Raw genomic sequence first — 19808 nt, 5'->3', positions numbered from 1 at the left:
CGGAGATATCAGTGGTTTAATGAATAAGGGGAGCTTGCATGTCTGAAACAAGGTCCTGAGCAGCACCCCACCATGGGCAGTGGCAAGACATGCTAACAGCTTTATATGTATCATTTGATTTAATCCTTGAATTTGTTCTCCTGGGTTGCAGAGGGAGGAGATTGCCAGTTATACACAGAGTCCATATCAAGTTGACTCACCAGCTACTGGGGAAACTAGCAGAGGGGCACACCCCTCACTGCCTCTTCCATAAGAACAGTCACCAGCTAGGGCCTGGGGCAAGCATGTAGGACGGTTAGTCATGTAAGCAGCATGTAGGTGAAGCAGGCACTTGTTGAATAGAGGATATTCAAAGAGAAGAGAACAGCTGCCTTGAGTGGCCTGACCATACAGTCAGCAAGATCACTGAGAGCAAAGGCCAGATGGAGACACCTTGTGTTATGTATGCTCAGGCATGTCCGACTCTTTGCAGCCCCATGGACTGTAGCCCGCCAGGCTCCTCTGTCCACAGAATTCTCCAGGCAAGAATACTGGGGTGAGTTGCCAGGATTTTCTCCACCCAGGAACCAATCCCGTGTCTCCTGCGTCTGCAGCCTTAGCCGGCAGATTCTTTACCACTGATCCACCTGGGAAGCCCACATAGGCAACTCCTGCAGCTGAAGTAGTCCACTTCCCACAATAGGGAGATGAATAGATTTATATCAATTGGTACACTTACTAAAAGGAAGCTGAAGCTTGGGCAATTCCCATTCAGTTAGAAAAGAAGTAAAGAAGGATTGGGAATGGTAAAGGCAAACAGTTGAAAACTCTGTGTTATCCCCTTTCCAATTAAGAAGCTTTGTGTCCATGTGGCGAGAGTAAGCAGCCCCCAACGTGAGAGAGAGGAAAATACCTGCTCTCACCTCGTTGGCTCCCACATGCCTGCCCTGCTGAGACTGTCCTTTGGCGACTGCACAAAGAGCCGGAAAAGTGACTCCTTCCCAGCATGAGGACACTTTCAGCTGAGGACAAGAGGAGGCTTTCTCCCGGCCTTTTATACAGTCATTCACAGAAAGGGACATCCTGTGACCTCATTCTCACTCTGAAGTGAGTGACAGCCACGTGGTTTGCTGCCTCTGGGTTCTGCAGAAACTCTCCCTTTGATGGCACCATTCCACTCCTCTGACACCAAGTCCTCAGCACAGGCACATCTCCATTTCCAGAAGGGGTGGTCTCCTTGGGGACCGGCGGCTCACTCGGAACACTGGGCAGCACCAGAGGAAAGGAACAGAAGGAAGAGAAGCCCCACGTGCAATCCTCTGAGTTATTTCAAAGAACCACCCTTTATCAAAAGTAATTCTCCCCAGGGAAAGGTGCTTAGGACAAAAATGTAGTGACGGCAATACGAATCAGATGCCTAGAGAGAAAATGTTTCAATGTGCCCATTTGGACAGCACCATTTTGAAGCAATCATTTTGATGATGGTATGAAACTACTTGAAATTTTAGTCCTTAACCTAGAGAAAAATCTAAGTGAACAATTTTGGATCCATGATAGTAATTTATATTTGCCATTTACTTGTTTTTTGTCTTTCTCCTTAAAGACGTGATGACACCTGTCTTGACTACCACTGCACCCCTAGTGGAGTAGAGCGCCTCACACAGAATTGTTTATTGAGAAGCTAAATGACTATTACCCAAACTGCTGTGATGACTTCTATTTCTAGTACAATCACCACTTCAGCAAAGACTGGTGCTTAGTAGGTGCATAATAATTTGCAGGAAAAAAATGAACAGCCAACTTCGCTACTACCATTATTGCTATTTAACAACTAGTATTACCACCACCGGGGCTTCCCAGGTGGCTCAAGTGGTAAGGAATCTGCCTGCCAGTGCAGGAGACGCAGGAGACGTGGGTTTGATCCCTGGGTCAGGAAGATCCCCTGGAGGAGGAAATGGCAACCCACTCCAGTATTCTTGCCTGAAAATCCTGTGGACAGAGGCATCTGGGGGGTAACAGTCCATAGGTTTGCCAAGAGTCAGACACAACTGAGTGACTGAACACACATTACTGCCACCACCCTACCATTACTCAAGTTGGCTCTCTGTTAAAAAACCAATGGGGCTAGCATTATGCAGTCTCCATACTCATTTCATAGATGAGAATACAGGTACAGAGAAGTTAAGTAGGTATCCTAAGACAAACATGAAACAGGTGGTAGAACTAAAATAATGATGTGCTTATTATTACTCTTGGCCAAATAACGTGGGAGGATTGAGGAACAGACTGAGGATGAAGGAGGCTCTACTTTTGTCTTAAAGCCTCTTTTTGGTCTCTTAAGCACTTTCTTCCTTTGGAAAAGAATCAGGGATCCCTGAAGAAATGGCTGATTTCAGAGCTGGGTCAGGAAATGGACACAGTGATCTAGGAAAGTTTGTCACAGGAATCTATCAAAGACTACTGAGTCATATCAACTTGAAAGGGCTCCCACTGGCCAAAGATGGATTAATTTCAACATCAAACAGAACAATGAATATGGTAAAGTGAAACAGATCTACTTTATAAAAACCCGTGAGCTCCATAATGGTACTTTTTAAAATCACTGGTTACTTTTGCAATTTGTGAGGGTAGCAACTCACAACTGAGAAAATACACAGAAAGAGAGAAAAAATTTTAAGCATTTTCTCTGCCTTTCCTGTATGGACTGCACTTCAAGGTAACCAAACAGGAATTACAAGTCCTTCTTTATGGAGGATTCACAGCTAATAAGAGCAGGAGGAATAAAAGAATTGAAAACTTCCCACTTTGAATCAGTTTGCAACAAAGAACAATTGGAAAATAAAGCTGAAAGTACAATTCCATTTATTATGCCATTTCAGAATATGAAATACATACAAAACCTTTGCACTGAAACCTATAAAGCATTGCAGACAGAAATTAAAGAGCAAAATAAACGGAAAGATATAGCATATTCATGGACTGAAGGATTCAATATTGTCAAAATCGCATTTCTCGCAAAAATCAATCTGAAGTTTCAATGCAATTCCAATCAAAATCCCAGTAGAACTTTTTGTAGAAATTGACAAACTGATTCTAAAATTTATTTGAAACACAAATGAACTAAAAAAGCCGAAACAGTTTTAATAAAGAACTACAGAGTTGGAGAACTCACACCACTTGATTTTAAGACTGACTATAAAGCCACACTAATCAAAACAGTGTGTTATTAATGAAAGGATACACAAATGAATCAAGGGAACAGATTGAGGAGTCCAGAAATAGACTTACACAGAGATGGTCAATTTATTTTTGACAACAATGCAAGGTAATGCAATGGGGGAATACAGTATCTTTTTGATAATACTGCTAGAACAACTAGGTACCATATTGGGTGGGGGGGTGGTGAGTTGCAGAATGCTGACCCTTACTTTATACCATACATAAATATTCCATCAAAATAGATCATAGACCAAACTTTTAGGATAAATTATAGGAAAAAAAATCTTTGCAACCTTGAACTAGAACACGATTTCTTAGGAACAAAAGGAATAATAAGTGAAAATTTAAAATTGCTTTTTAAAAGCCACTATCATGTAACAGAGGAAAACATCTGCAGCATACATATCTGATGAAGGATTTGTATGCAGAATACATAAAGAACTCCTATAAATCAAAGAAAAAAACAGAGGCAAAGATGTGAAGATACTTCACAAAAGAGTTTATACAGATGGCAAGTAATAACATGAAAACATGATCAACATCATCAGTTATTAGGAAATACAAATTAAAACTGAAATGAGATTAAATTAAAATTTAGAAGAGCGACCTTCCCAAGGTTGGCAAGGATGTAGAACCATTGCAAGGCTCATAAATTGATTCTGCGAATGTAAAATGGTACAACCACTTTGAAGAAGTGTTATGCCATTTCTTTAAAATTTTCCATGTATTCATAAAACACAACTCAGACACTTCACTCTCCAGTATCTGTTTATCCAAGAGAAATAAAAATATACCCACAAAAATATCTGTACTACAAGTAGTTTTATTCATAATAATCCAAACCTGTAAACAACCCTAATGGAAACCAATGAATGAATATACAAAATGAATAAATTGACAAAATGAGGGCTGCCTATATAATAGAATGGCTGTGAGCAATAAAAAAATAAACTAGTAATACATGCAACTGCACAGATAATTATCTAAATCATACTCACTGAAGGAAGCCAGACACAAAAGAATACATATGACTCAATTTATTAAAAATTCCAGAATATGCAAAAAAAATTCCTAGCAACAGAAAATAAATTAATAGTTGCCTGAAAGCTGGGACTAGGGGGAGGGAATGACTACAGTATGAGACAAGGGAACTTTTCAGGGCGATAGAAATGTTCTGCATCTTAATTGTGGTGGTGGTTTCACTGGCACATCCCTCTTTTAAAACTCACTGAACTACACATTTTACATGAGCACAGTTTATTACATACAAATTAAACCTAAGTTGAGTTTTTTTAAAGATTTCTACCAAAGCAAAAACACACAAAAATCTGACAATCTGTGTGAATCCATTCATGTGAAGTAAAAAAACAAAAAAAGGCAAAATCAATGCATGGTAATAGAACAGTTGCTATCTTGGAGGGCAAGTGTACACATAATGACTGGACAAATTCTGGGGTGCTAGAGATGTCACTGTCTTTATCAGTGTAGTAGTTACAGGGACAGTTCATTTTTTAAGCATTCATTGAGCACTTAAGTCAGGCACTTTTGCTGTATTTCTGTTACTTCAATAAATAAAAAGTAGAGGACTGTTAGAAATTAGCAGACAATAACCAAATGCAATGTATGAATACTGTACAGCATGTGATCTGAAAAACTCAACTGTAAAAAATTTATAGAGAATGAAAGAAAACTGAACATGAACTACTTATTAGATATTAAAGAATCATCATTCACTTCACTGTGTGTGTACTATAGTTGCAGTTCTTATCTGTTAAAGAAACATAAAGAGTACCTAGGGGTGAAATGATATGATGTATAGGATTCACTTTAAAGCAGTGGTCCCTAACCTTTTTGGCACCAGAAACTAGTTTCGTGAAAGACAATTTTTCCACAGATGAAGGGCTTGGGAATGGTTTCAGGATGATTCAAGCGCATTCCATTTATTGTGTACTTTATTTCTATTATTATTACATCAACTCCACTTTAGATCATCAGGCATTAGATCCCGGAGGTTGGAGACCCTTGCTTTAAAGTATTTCAGGAAAAAAAAAATATATTAGTCATTTTTATTTTTAAAAAGGTAAAAAAAAAAAGAATGTAAAGTGAGGGTAAAGTTCAGGGATGGGGCAGAGAGTCAGAGAATGTGTGCCAATATCTATTGTGCATATGACCAAAATCCTGTTCTTTGCACTCTGCAGATCAAAATGTTCACATCAAAATGGCTGCATCAAAATGTCCTGCTTCAGAACACACATTGCAAGAAAGGTCTCAGGGGCCCAGAAACACGACAAGGAGGAACAGAATGAAATTTAAGAGAGTCCAATTAGGTTCTGAATGACAGCCAGGCAGATATATGATGACAAACAGTGCCCTTCCTTCCTCCAGAGACAGGTCTATTTTGAGCCCAAAGTGAGGAAAGGGAGTGCACGTTATCCAGGGAATTTCACCACTGTTTTTCTGGTCCCCAGTTATCGCCAACTGAGAAGCCTACCCATGTATTAGGAGGGGGAGAATAAAACAGGAAGCCGAAAACAGATTCTGATGGTATCAGTCAGAATCTCAGCAGACAGAAGTCACATTCGACTGCAACTTTGAAGAAAATTAAATATAGGAACTCCTTTCAGAGGTGCAGGTAGGGTCACAAGTTAAGGATGCTGAGATACCTGGGACTACCTACCTGCAGCATGAGGTCTTTACCTCTCTTAGTCTAAAAGAGCAAAGGGAGGCAATGTGTCACCAGAGCCTCATGAGATAAGTGAGGCTGCAACCACCACCAAGAGCTGGAGACGTGGAGGGGAAGGGAGGCTGCGGAGAGAAGGCCCTCCCACCGCCTTCTCTCTCTCTGTCACCTCATCTATTTCCAGGATCTCCCAGTGACTGAAACAAACTAGAAACTGCAGTCATGGCAGCCCAGGTGGAGTCTACCGAGGTCAGTCTCCTGGGTCAAAGAGCGGGGAAGGGCAGGTTGTCTAACAGACTAGGAGGCAGAGGGTGGAGAATTCCTCCCATGGAGTAGATAAGGTCTTCAAATCTGCAAAGAGAACTTATGGCTATTTGATGAAATCTCTAATTCAGCTGGACCTACGGCTTCAGATCCTTAGTTAAAATGGGAATATTTCTAAGCATTTTACAGGTGGCCTGAGAACAAGAAATCAAAGATTGTTTCACAATTATATACACAGAACATTCTGTTAAGTAGCCCTGCCTGCTCAGACTTTGACTTGTAAATTAAAAAGTTTTCTTCTACATAAAATACTTCCAAGCTACATGGACAGAAAAGTAGAGAAAGCTGGTTGTATTTTCCATGGGGCTTTAACCATCTTTCTATTAAAGAAAAGTCAGAGTCGAGTCATCATGGGTGGAAACCCAACTCCAAGGACTGATGGGGAGGAGCATCACCTTGTGCGGCTAAGGATGGAATCCTTCTGGCCAGCTGGTCCCTAAAGGACTGGCCTTGCCCTGCCCTCCCATGGGCAACTCCTAGCACTGCTACCCTTACTCCCAGGGCATGGGGGGCTGCTTTGGCTAGTGACACCAACGCTGCTTCCTCCCACCGCGGGCTTTGCATCAAACATGCCCTCTACACTTAACATGCTTCTCTCCATTCTCCTGCAAATGCCTACTTCCATCTCAACTTTCACTTCCCAAGGAAAGCTTTGCCTTCCCTAATGAGCTCAAAAACCCCAAGGCACACTCCGGTAAGACCCAGAACTTTTTCTTCACGGAAGAGCTTTCACATACTTTGGTATGACTCTCTGTCTACTTGGCTGAATCGTTAGTTTCACATGGTAAGGACTGTGTGCGTCTTTATGTGCTCATGTTTTGGGACCTCATGTACTATCTGGCTCATGGGAGGCACCAATTATTGACTAATGAATGAGTCTTCACTACAAGAGAACATTCTTCCATTCAAGGAATAGTCTGAATTTTGTTTTATTCTTTTAATGCAATACTGTAGGGTGTTTTTTTTTTTTGTCCCCAGAACTAAATTACAGGGAACTTTCAATTAGCTGATATTTTCTACCCCACTTTTTTCTTATATCCTGTTTTAAAAAATAATATTTAATGAAATTTTTTAAAAAATAGTGTTTAAATTATGTTTAAGACTCACATATATCCAACTTAATCTCATAGACTGTAATTTATATAACTGCTGTTTTAAGAAATTACTTATAAGTACTCCAGAAAAGAAAAAAAAAAATCCATATCCTAGGTCCTATTTACTAATGCAGGAAGTTAACCACACAATTCTTTAAAGGTTTTCAAGAGGAGCTGAAACTCAAAGGACTTTAGAATTCTCAATTAATCTAGAATGAGTGGGTATATTTCTGGATAAGTGAGGTTTTAAAAAAGGTCTTAAAACTTTGATTCTAATTGGTAAGCAATAAATTCTTCCATGATTTCAATGCTTAAATGCGTCTTTTATGACTAATAAAATCAGTCAAATTTCCATTTTGTTTTATATCCAATTCAAAGCCTATTTGTCACATGTGTCAGGAGCTATATACTCATGTATCCTGCCTGGTACCTTATTTATCTCTGAATCCCCATAAAGTTTAGCTGAGCGAACTGCACTTACACATACTCAGAAAGGGTGCAGTGAATGAAAGACAAGAGAGTAGAAAAGGAAGCTGACATTTGTTGAACACATTATGTGGTAGCTTTTGTGCAAGGAGTTTTACATAACAATGACAACACTTAGTAAGTTTTAGGTCAGGGAAGTGAAAGTCACTCAGTGGTGTCTGACTCTTTGCAACCCCATGGGCTATACAGTCCATGGAACTCTCCAGGCCAGAATACTGGAGTGGGTAGCCTTTCCCTTCTCCAGGGGATCTTCCTCCCAACCCAGGGATCAAACCCAGGTCTCCCACATTGCAGGCAGATTCTTTACCAGTTGAGCCACAAGGGAAGCCCAAGAATACTAGCGGGGGTGCTATGCTAATGCAGACTCTTTATGTGATCTCATGCGATAAGGTACTTTGCCCAGACACAGAGAGATTAAGTAATTTGTTGAAGGCTACACAGCCAGAGCTGGGATTTGTTTCCAAGCTTTTAGCAGTTATCATTCTGCCTCCTCTTCCTGATCTATCTCATTTTAATCTTGACAATCCAAGAAGCAGGAAGACAGTGTTCAAAAACTTCATCTTCAGACATGAAACCTTTACTATAAATGAAATGTTAAGGAGAGCTCAGTATCAGGCACAATGAAAAAGAGCTGCTCTTGGCTTACCAGGGGTGATGAACCTAGAATGCCACCCACCCACCCAGTTCTGACACTGCATTTGAATAAGTTCTGGCAATCTCTGCAGCAAAATTTGGTAAACATTATAAATTAAGAAACTGGACTTGAAATACCAAGATTTCCCAAGGTTAATCATCTAATAAATCATGGAGCAGTAACTTAAACCTTGATTAACTTGACTCGAATGCTTACTTACACATGTGGACAGATGGATGTTGCATAATAGTGATTTTAAAACATTTAAAACTAACCCCAAGTTCTCCTTGTATTTGGAAAATTTTTCACACAAAGAAAGATTTGGAAGTTTACATATTGTTTCTAAGTTACCCAAGATAAAATACACCAGAAGATACAATTTATTTGTTAAATGAATAATAAAGTGGCAAACACTTGTCAAAACCTCCTGACTGTACCAAGTAAATCCTAGATCTAGGATCACAAATGCAAAAAGGTGTTTTGATGAAACCAAGCTACTTGTATTCTTCTTTCCATGTACATGCTATGCACACATAACCTTGCAGTCAGGCTTTTTTTTTTTTTTTTTAAGAAAAAAAATATATATATATATATACAAACGTGACCATATTTTCCCACTAACTTCCTCAAGTAATGCCCAGTTCTAGAATACCTTTGGGTTACAAATACAGTGTGAATTCAGAAAATAGAAGCTTCAAAACCATGTACTAGTCAAACTGCTATCCTTGCCCCTGTCTCTCCCCTTCCCAGCCTGGCTCTGCTTCACACTGAAAACCTGCAGTGCGGTGATGACCACGGTGTTTTTCTCCTTCTCGGCCACATCCCCCTTGCTGTTCCCTCACTCCACTGTCTATTATTCAGATTCTCCCAAGGTTGAAGAAATTAGAGGACAGGAGAGCTCTTCCTCACGCAGCTTCTGTACAAGCTGGCTTTGCTCTCTCTGGGTCTCTCCTGTCTGGGTATGTATCCAGGAGTCATGTCTATATCTGGCAGATAATGAGAGCTCATGTTGAACTCTCCTGAGGGACTGAGGGACTCTGTAAAGGTTTCCCAGAGGTTCTAGGTTGTTGTTTGTGACCCTCTTCCCATGGAGGAATCTGCCTTGGACCTGTCCTATCACTATACCTGTCAGGATACCTATCAGTATCCTATCCTTCTGTTACCATAATGAACTAGACTCAAAATGATTCCTCCTTGTCTCTCTCCTCTGCAGAGTACATATCTGGTCCCTAGGAAACACATATCTCATGCCCTGAACAAAAATGGGGAAAGCAGGCTAGTCCCCACACAATTGGCCAACCTATCTTTGCCTTGTGTTTCAGATTTCCTAGGGTGAGTTAGACCCCAGTGTGTGGCCCAATCTAAATTCCTCAGGCTTGATTCAGACATTGGGCCTCTCGGTCCTCCAAATGCAAGAAGTGCAATTCAGAGCTCTCTGATTAGTCCTCTTGATGACCTCTTCTGACCCTGACATTACAAGACAGTACTCACTACTGTTTCTCCCAAAATGTGGTGACAACTCATTGCATGACCATGAGTCTCTCCAAAGAAACTTTGTCTCTAATCTCCTCTTGACTCATATATTCAAAACCCATGGGGCAGGCTCAAGACAGTCTACGTGTGGAAGAGTTAGTCTTTCAATAGCTAGTTTACAGGTGCCTCAGTGGAAACTGAGACAAGAAGAGACCCATTCTAACAGCCAGTTCCCTACCTGCCCATACATACATGTGTGTATATGATATTTTATATCAAATACATAGTAACAATTTCAACCAGTTAAGGGTGATATAAGAGCCCTCAGTTCAGTTCAGTTCAGTTCAGTCGCTCAGTTGTGTCTGACTCTGCGACCCCGTGAATTGCAGCACGCCAGGCCTCCCTGTCCATCACCAACTCCCGGAGTTTACTCAAACTCATGTCCATCAAGTCGGTGATGCCATCCAACCATCTTATCCTCTGTCATCCCCTTCTCCTCCTGCCCTCAATCCCTCCCACCATCAGGGTCTTGTCCAATGAGTCAGCTCTTCGCATGAGGTAGCCAAAGTGTTGGAGTTTCACCTTCAGCATCCATCCTTCCAATGAACACCCAGGACTGATCTCCTTTAGGATGGACTGGTTGAATCTCCTTGCAGTTCAAGGGACTCTCAAGAGTCTTCTCCAACACCACAGTTCAAAAGCATCAATTTTTTGGTGCTCAGCTTTCTTCACAGTCCAACTCTCACATCCATACATGACCACTGGAAAAACCATAGCCTTGACTAGATGGACCTTTGTTGGCAAACTAATGTCTCTGCTTTTTAATATGCTATCTAGTAATTAGCCTCCAACTAATAAAAATAAATGGAAAACAAACAAACAAACAAAAAATATGCTATCTAGGTTGGTGATAACTTTTCTTCCAAGAAGTAAGCATCTTTTAATTTCATGGCTGAAATCACCATCTGCAGTGATTTTGTAGCCCCCCAAAAATAAAGTCTGACACTGTTTCCACTGTTCCCCATCTATTTCCCATGAAGTGATGGGACTGGATGCCATGATCTTAGTTTTCTGAATGTTGAGCTTTAAGCCAACTTTTTCACTCTCCTCTTTCACATTCATCAAGAGGCTCTTTAGTTCCTATTCAATTTCTGCCATAAGGGTGGTGTCATCTGCATATCTGAGGTTATTGATATTTCTCTCGGCAATCTTGATTCCAGCTTGTGCTTCTTCCAGCCCAGTGTTTCTCATGATGTACTCTGCCTATAAATTAAATAAGCATGGTGACAATATACAGCCTTGATGTACTCCTTTTCCTATTTGGAACCAGTCTGTTGTTCCATGTCCAGTTCTAACTGTTGCTTCCTGACCTGTATACAGGTTTCTCAAGAGGCAGGTCAGGTGGTCTGGTATTCCCATTTCTTTCAGAATTTTCCACAGTTTATTGTGATCCACACAGTCAAAGGCTTTGGAATAGTCAATAAAGCAGAAATAGATGTTTTTCTGGAACTCTCTTGCTTTTTCAATGATCCAGCGGATGTTGGCAATTTGATCTCTGGTTCCTCTGCCTTTTCTAAAATCAGCTTGAACATCTGGAAGTTCACAGTTCATGTATTGCTGAAGTCTGGCTTGGAGAATTTTGAACATTACTTTACTAGTGTGTGAGATGAGTGCAATTGTGCAGTAGTTTGAGCATTTTGGATTGCCTTTTTTGGGGACTGGAATGAAAACGGACTTTTCCAGTCCTGTGGCCACTGCTGAGTTTTCCAAATGTGCTGGCATATTGAGTGCAGCACTTTCACAGCATCATCTTTCAGGATTTGAAACAGTTCAACTGGAATTCCATCATCTCCACTAGTTTTGTTCATAGTGATGCTTCCTAAGGCCCACTTGACTTCACACTCTAGGATGTCTGACTCTAGGTGAGTGATCACACCATCGTGATTATCTGGGTCGTGAAGATCTTTTCTGTATAGTTCTTCTGTGTATTCTTGCCACCTCTTAATATCTTCTGCTTCTGTTAGGTCCATACCATTTCTGTCCTTTATCAAACCCATCTTTGCATGAAATGTTCTCTTGGTACCTCTAATTTTCTTGAAGAGATCTCTAGTCTTTCCCATTCTGTTGTTTTCCTCTATTTCTTTGCATTGATCATTGAGGAAGGCTTTCTTATCTCTCCTTGCTATTCTTTGGAACTCTGCATTCAAATGGGAATATCTTTCCTTTTCTCTGTTGCTTTTCGCTTTTCTTTTCATAGCTATTTGTAAGACCTCCTCAGACAGCCATTTTACTTTTTTGCATTTCTTTTCCTTGGGGATGGTCTTAATCCCTGTCTCCTATACAATGTCAGGAACTTCCATTCATAGCCCTAGCACTCCCTAATTCAATAGTAATCGTCAGCTCTCACTGATCACTGCTGATTTGGGTGATAACCATCATTATAAAAGATTTTATAACAAAAAGCATACCTTGAGAATTTTCCATTTCATACATTCTCAGATTAGAAAAAAAACTATTTGAAATATGCAGACTTAAACTAACATTGCAAAATATTCCTTATACATTAAATTACTCTCAAATTACTAGCTGTCAGTGACATCCCTGATAGGAGTGTCCAGGGCTTCCCTGGTGGCTCAGCTGGTAAAGTGTCTGCCTGCAATGAGGGAGACCTGGGTTTGATCCCTGGGTTGGGAAGATCCTCTGGAGGAGGAAATGGCAACCCACTCCAGTACGCTTGCCTGGAAAATCCCATGGGCGGAGGACCCACAGTAGGCTACAGTCCATGGGATCGCAAAGAGTCAGACAGGACTGAGTGGCTTCACTTTCTTTACATTTTACAACTTTTACAAAAGCCCAGATGGTCAGAAAGAGCTTTACCAAATTTGGGTCAAATTTTTAATAGAACGATTTTTAAATATTTTTAAACAACCAGCTCAGAGTTATATTCTAAAAAGCTACTTAACAGTATTTGCAGCTAAGAGAACATGCAATTACCAGAAAAATCTAGCGAAGTCCTAGTTCTTATATCCTAAGGGGAAAAATAATGTGGGAAAACAATGTAAAAAAATTATATATGTGTGTGTGTATATATATATATATATATATATATATATATATATATATAAATCACAAAGTGAAAATGTGATATTAAATCTAGTTTGTCCATGTCCAGCTGAAAGCATTCTGTAAACTGCCTAAGTTTAAAAATAATAATTCTCTAGTATACAGTTAAGTCAGATATCTAACCATCAACCTTTTATCTTGGGCTGCTGAAAAATAAACTTTAGATCTATTCACAATAAAACATAAGGTACTTCCAGACTCAATCCCTTTTAAGAGTTTTTACTTCCATATATGCTCAAACATCTACAACAACTAGAATAATGAGCCAAAAAGTACATTTTAAAAGATTCTCTAAGAGGATTTTATAAAAAGTAGAATTTGATTATGTTTTAGGAGAGGAAACTTCTTTAACCTAGAGGGAGTCAGCAAATGTGAAACCACAAAAAATATTCAGATTTTTGAAAGGAAAAAACCTCACCAATGGTCTGAGAAGCAAGAGGGTGAAATTACTTAATTACTCAGAGTAATGAAAGCTAGAGGGTAAAGATAGGGGAAAAACACATAAGATAACTGTTTCACTAGCTTCACTTGGCCTTGACTTAAACTAGAACACTTTCTGTCCTGTATTACTCCAAACAATTTACCAAAAAGGAAAATATTCTTTCTAAGTAACCCAAAGCACAAGTAGCAAAAACTTCAATGTTATCATACAGCAATTATGATGCTCTAGTTTATGTTTCAAATAGTTCAGAATTGCACATGCTCACGAAGTGGTCCTGGGTGCAGCAGAAGTTCTTCATTTTAATGCAACACTGATTTTCCCAGCAGTTTTCCTCTGCCCCCTCATATCTTTCTTTCATAACCCTACGTGGTCCTCCATAGAAATATCCCTTTAACCATGAACACTCAGGAAAACAAACCCCCCTATACCGGTGGAAAGGCATGTGAAAGAATCCAGTATCTTTACTTTCTGCAGAACAAGGAAAAAAATATTTCTTTCAGGGTCACCAGCCAGTTGAGCTGAGTGTTTTAATACTGATACTCTCCAGCAGGTAATTTAATTTGTTTTTAGGAAGGATGAGAATTAAAAGCAACACAAAAAGTAATAATGAATCAGGAGCTAGAATTTTCTCCAAAGTTAGAAACTTTAAATATAGACTCCTTAAATTAGGAAGGGCCTCAACACTGAGGAAATGATTTTGCAGAGGGAAGTGAGAGAAACCGCAAGTGATCTGTCTACAGCCTCCCAGAAGGAATGAATCTCTCGCCCCCGTCAAGGGTTCCTTCCACAACCATGCTTTTTCCTTTGCCCTTTCCTTCTGCCTCTTAATCTCTCTGACAAATGCTCAAAGCGTCATTTAAATTAGTTCCCTACTCAAAATAACAAGGACTTGCCAAAGGAAGGCAAAGTTTGAGATACAGATTCCAATTAAGTACCTCTGATTTCTGGATAACTCAAGTCTTCCAGAAATTGGCTCCAGCAGCATGTGTTATTTATTTATACTCAACCCTTTTTCTATAAACAACTTGATATGCTTGCAGAAATATATAAAATGCAACCAGCTAAAAATAAATACAATGGGGAAACTATCACAAAGTGGGGGGAAAGAAAAGGATAAAGCTAGACTATTAAAGGCACCAACAGTAGGATCTCGTGGAAAGGACAAGTATTGAAATTCCAAAAGAAATCTCCTGGAGAAACTGTCTTACACCAAGAAAGCAACTTACATAACTGGTGGCTTGTAGCAAATATCATAAGCAATGCAACAACAGTGACATATCAGAGGGACTTCCCTGGCAGTCCAGTGGTTAGGACTCTGCCCTTTCAATGCACAGGGGTGTGGGTTCAATCCCTAGGTGGGGAGCTAAGACCCTACATGCTTCATGGCTAAAAAACCAAAACATAAAACACAAGTAATATTTTAACAAATTCAATAAAGACTTAAAAAAAAAAATAGTGACCCACCAGAAATAAACTGTGGGTTGAAATGAAATGTTAATAAGAGTTTGTGAGTAGGGATGAGGCACAGATTTTTCTTTTAAAGTCTTAATATGCAGGTTTTGGGTTTCTGAAGTAGGTCATTCCTGAGCCTTGCAAGGTTAGAAAGAAAAAAAGCTGAAAGGAGAAGAAAGAGGAGAAAGTTACAGAGTAGGGGGAGACAGAGGAAACAACGACAGGTTGATGTCAACCTAGGCATCATTTGTTAAAGAACCAAAAGTAATTTATCGCATAATTAGAGGCTCAAATTCATACATCACCTGAACTCAGCTGCACTTTTGTATGTTATAATGCAATATAGTGTAAATCAATTGGCTCAGAATTTAAAATTAGAGCCCAATTACCTGTGTAAGGGAATCATAAATCCAACTTGTATTTTTCTAACAGGGTTAACAACTCATGATGCCCGCTTAAACTCGGGAAAATCAATTTTCTGAGCTTAAGAGCAATTGTGCGTTGGTATTTTTTTCACCCTGGTCTACAGCCCCAGGTTGAAAGGCTGAAGGTAACGAATAAAGTGATTGGGGGAGGGTAGGAGTCTCGAGTAAAGATAACAAACACAGAGCATTGAATATGTTCAAAACACCAACCACACGCAGGAAAAACAGGATTGGGGGCACTTACATGTAACAGGCAACCAGAACCTGGACACCTGCTATTCGGTGATGGAGTGAAGGCAAAACACTCCTACTGTTTTTCCAGTTCAGCAAAAACTTCCCTAGGGATAAAGAGGAAGATGAAATACTAAGTAAGGGCAGAGCCTGCACTCCTGCTAAGAGCACAGCAGAACCAGGCCTGCCTGACTGAGGTCACACTTGCATGAAACCCAGAGAGTCCCCTCTCAGGGGGGTTTGCTGGACTTCTCTTCTACTGAAAACATCTGAGGGAACACTGTGTGGCGAGCAAAGGGCAGTGGAATAAAGCTGCGGTGATAGAGGCGGAAGCATCAGTAGGAACAGCCTTCAAGGAGGATGGTTCAGCACCACAGGTGCCTGTTCATATATCCTACGTGCCCACCCATGATATCACACATACACGTATCTACGTTCTGACACTGAAATTCCATCTCCATGAAATTCTGCTTGAGAAACAATTGAACCAGGTTGCACACGTATACATACAAGGTTCCTCATTGCAGTGTTGCTTCTAAGAAGTTAGAAGCAGACTAAAAATGCATCAAGGGGAATGATTTAAGTAAATTTAAGCAATTTAATGATGTACGTAAATTTAAGCATTTCACCCTACAGGGCAATCCTATGCTGGAAATGCAGATGACGATGTAAAACTCTATGGACACAGCACACTGTAAGATAACATTACAAAAGAGTGTTACTGGCTATGTTGATTTTGAATGTTGTGTATGTGCGCACAAGTGAAGCAGACAGTCTGAGAGAAAATACCTTCACATATTAGTTAAGGTCATTACTGTGTGGTGGAATGCTAAATCATATTTATTTTTCAAAAAACTTCTCCTGTGGTGTTGGATTTTTTAATTTTAATTTTACAAAAATGGCAGGCATTCCTTTCATAATCTGAAAAAAAAACTACTATAGCAGTTTCTATTTTGGATTTTTTTTTTTAATAAAGAGGACAAGAGGAAGAGTAGCAATATATAGAAAAGGCAGAAGCCCATGTGGCCCACGAGGCTTTCCTTGAACAAAGCACTAGCACCAGTCCCAAAAAGATTTCTGTTTTTACACAGAATTCCACTGACTATACATATTATCGAGGAGGGGAAACAAATGCACCAAAACAAATCATCTGTCCACCTTACCTTTGTATTCTGTGGGTAAAAATACCCCAGTCCGTACTATGCTTCTGAGAGCAAAGGATGTCCCTCCAAGACCCAAAATACAGCTAGAAATCTCGGCAATTGTGCCTTTTACACCGGGCTTATTAGTGTCTCTGTTTTTCTCATCTTCCAAATGGACATGTAAATCTACTACTTCACAAAGCCAAAGTGCTCTTTTTAAAGCGCAGAAAATAGCAAAGTAACATACCACTAGAACGCATGCTTCTCACTGAGTCATTTCTGTATTTTAGTTTCATCTGCTCTATGCCAGGGTAAGATATTTGCAAATTCATAGCAAAAGAATTATAAGGACCTTTGAGACCATCCAATGCAATGCTCTCATTTTTCACAAGAGAAAACTCAGAACAGTCACCAAGTGAGTCAGTCAGGACTAAACCTGAGGGTCGGCCTCACAGTCTACTGTTTATCACTTCATCTCTAATTCCAGTCAAAAATAAAACTGTGTTTCCCCTTTCTCGAGAATCTGAATATTTCTGTAGCTAATGTTGACATAAATCAGACTTTGTGAGATAGAGAAACAGAGAGAAAAGCAGCAAACCTAACATAATATACCAGCTAGCTTTTCCAGATACATCTGAGAGATAGTTTCAATAATGGAAAACACTTCATACATTGCTTTATACAATCCACTCTTGATTCTGTGATAGAAAAAGGTAAAGAGTTCACATGGTAAAGCCATATGGGTCATTTGGTGACATTTTTAAAAGGTTTACTTTCAGACACACATGATTTAAAGTGTTTTTCCCTTTTCTCCTCTCAAACCCAAGCATATTCAGTATAAAATACCTGGAAAATACAACAAAACATTAATCAGTAGAGAAAGAAAATACATCACACTATTCTACCAACAAAAGACAACCACAGTTAAAATTTCAGCATAGTTCCTTCTTGTTTTTTTTTCTTTTCAAATGGTTGATATATATGTCATTATATGTCATTAATGTATATGTCATTAATATATATATGTCATTGATATATATTAATATATATGTCATTTCTAGATTTCCTTTTCATCTAAATTACATCTAAGCATTTAAATAGTTAACAGTTATTTGTATACATGGACTGTATTCCATGGTATAGATGTGCCAAATTTTATTTTTTTTTCTGTATGTTATGTCATTTATGGTTTTGCTGTTGAGGGCAGGAGGAGAAGGGGACAACAGAAGATGAGATGGTTGGATGGCATCATCCACTCAATGGACATGGGTTTGGGTGGACTCCGGGAGTTGATAATGGACAGGGAGGCCTGGCGTGCTGCAGTTCATGGGGTCACAAAGAATCGGACATGACTGAGTGACTGAACTGAACTGATAATGTTATAATAAGCATTTGAGAAGTAAACCTCCATCTTAATCCTTGATTATTTTCTTAATTTTAATTCCTAAAGTGGGGAATCAGTAGCTTAAGTATTATAAACATTTTAAAGTACCTGAAAGTTGGTACCAAATTTTCTTGTTTGTACCAAAAGTATATAAAAGTATTCATCTTATTGCGCTTTCCCAATAATTATCATATTTTAAAATCTTTGTTAATCTTACCCTATTTTAATTTGAATCTGTCATTGAACAGCATCATATATTTGTTACAAATTATGTTTCTCATTTGGAACATCTACTCTTGAGGTCTTTGCCCATTTATCTATTGAGTAAGAAGAGAAACATTTTTATTGAAGACATCCAATTATGTTTTCTTTAATAAATAAAATAAAATACAACTTTTAAGCAAGTTAATAGCCTTTCTGAATTCACTAAAGCCTAAGAAAACAAAACTCCTTGAAAAATCAGTTAAGAGACAGAGAAAATAGCAGAACACTTTTTTTCCCCCATAAGTATACGTTCTATGGGCTCCATTTAGTAAGTGATATGTTTATGCAACTTTCTGTGATTGCTGACCAAGTGTCAGATTAACAAACTGTTGAAAATAAAATGAAAAGCTGGAGGATGTGGCTTATGAAAAAATCACACTCTCTTTTTTAAAAGAATGTGCTCTGGTTCACACTGGTGGACTAAGAAAACCCATTTTACCTCCTTTCTCACCCGAAGTTATTTCTAAATGATACTAAAGGAGCCCATAAGTGTTAACCCATAACCACAAAGAGAATGGGAAGAAGCTGTTAGAAGGTGAGTGATTTCAATAAAAGTCTGTTGACTTAGAAGCCACAGCAAAGGAAACCACAACCTAAAAAGGGGTTTCAGCAAAGGAGAGAGCATACCGCCTGACACCACCCCAGAAAAACTAAATTCTCAGAATTAGTGAGTAAACTAGAGAGTGGAAGAGCTGAAAAGAGGGTTACAAGTTACAAGTCAGTATACACAACGTAGAATTCCCGCCCTCCTGGCTCTCCAGGTGGGTTGACCTAAAGCCACCACTAGGTTCAAGGCAGTAAAAATTTGTCTGGGCAGAAGTTAGACCATTATTATGGGTGTTAAAACCTCACTCTAGCAAGTCAAGATCCTCCCCACCCCATTCCCATGCACACACTCTAAACTTTGACCCTTTTAGCATACCATTTACAAGACCCATCTACCTTCTGAGGGTTAGCAAACAGCCCTTGTATTACCTTATTCTTTTACATATAACTACAGATCACCAGAAATCTAACATGCCAAGAAAGGCCAGCATAGAAAATAAGATGAGCAAGAAAAATAGCAGAAAACATGACACCATGGAAATATGACAATTTAGGGAAAAAAGATACAAACTTACAAAAGAAAATCAGAGACTTCCCTGGTGGTCCAGTGGTTAAGAATCCAACTAGGATTCACACCCAGTCAGTGAACCAAGATCCTACATAAGGTGGAGGAACCAAGCCCTGGGACTACAGCTACTGAGCCTGCGTGCTCCAGAGCTTGTGTGCCAAAAACTAAAGTCTTCGCCGGCCACAAGGAAAGATCCCGAGTGACACAAAGGAAAACCCACTGTGACAACTAAGATCCAGCACAGCCTAAATAAATAAATAAACATTGTTTAAAAATAATAAAATAAGTATGTTTAAAAGTAATGAAATCAGTTAATATATTTTTACAAAATAATAGAATAAA

At 39.3% G+C, this 19808-nt stretch overlaps 1 protein-coding gene across 16 annotated transcripts in view; it reads right to left on the bottom strand.

Moving 5' to 3' along the window:
* Nucleotides 1-19808, bottom strand: part of FHIT (fragile histidine triad diadenosine triphosphatase) — a 1472927-nt gene that overhangs the window by 882684 nt on the left and 570435 nt on the right. For 2 of the 16 annotated variants that reach the window (XM_070455766.1, XM_070455765.1), the window contains exon 4: nucleotides 15576-15669. The exons of 13 other annotated variants lie outside the window; for them this stretch is intronic. The gene's annotated coding sequence lies outside the window, so the exon portion shown is untranslated. Of the gene's footprint in view, nucleotides 1-15575; nucleotides 15670-16725; nucleotides 16901-19808 lie in introns of those variants that run through there. One more of the 16 variants, XM_070455778.1, reaches the window with a different exon arrangement.

The sequence above is a fragment of the Odocoileus virginianus genome, chromosome 26 (genome assembly GCF_023699985.2).
Source record: "Odocoileus virginianus isolate 20LAN1187 ecotype Illinois chromosome 26, Ovbor_1.2, whole genome shotgun sequence".
Taxonomy (NCBI): domain Eukaryota; kingdom Metazoa; phylum Chordata; class Mammalia; order Artiodactyla; family Cervidae; genus Odocoileus; species Odocoileus virginianus.
This window is presented reverse-complemented; position numbering and strand designations above follow the sequence as displayed.